The sequence below is a fragment of the Egretta garzetta genome, unplaced genomic scaffold, assembly GCF_000687185.1.
Source record: "Egretta garzetta isolate BGI_Z169 unplaced genomic scaffold, ASM68718v1 scaffold425, whole genome shotgun sequence".
NCBI lineage: Eukaryota > Metazoa > Chordata > Aves > Pelecaniformes > Ardeidae > Egretta > Egretta garzetta.
In genome coordinates, this window is record NW_009259796.1 from 3,310,985 (window position 1) to 3,311,330 (window position 346).

The 346-nt window shown below is 52.6% G+C and overlaps 1 protein-coding gene across 1 annotated transcript in view; it reads right to left on the minus strand.

The window, feature by feature from the left end:
• The window catches only part of LOC104127080 (zinc finger protein ZIC 4), a 28,672-nt gene that overhangs the window by 23,750 nt on the left and 4,576 nt on the right, over positions 1-346 (minus strand). The window lies entirely within an intron of this gene.

Below are 346 nucleotides of genomic sequence, written 5' to 3' on the forward strand. Positions count from 1 at the left end.
CCTCCTCCCCTTCCTCTGCCCAGCGTGTCAGCGCGGGGTTTTGTGCAAAAGACAAAGCCCCGAGATACGGAAAACTTAGAGGCCAAGTGCTCGAACAACGTGTGTTGTCCCCGCAGCGCCCGGTGTCCTGCAAAAAGAGCGGTCAGCGATTTTTACGTTAAATACATTTCCACGCTCCCCCAGGTGCACGTGGAAATATTATGCGTAACCTGGCTAGATCACATCTCATCCGCTCCATTCTTGCACTGATTACGATCACGCGGAAGGTCTGCATCCCCCCTCCTTTCCCTGCTCCCCGGCTTGCTGATACCATGTGTTAAGGCCAGAAAATCTTTAAAAAAGCCAT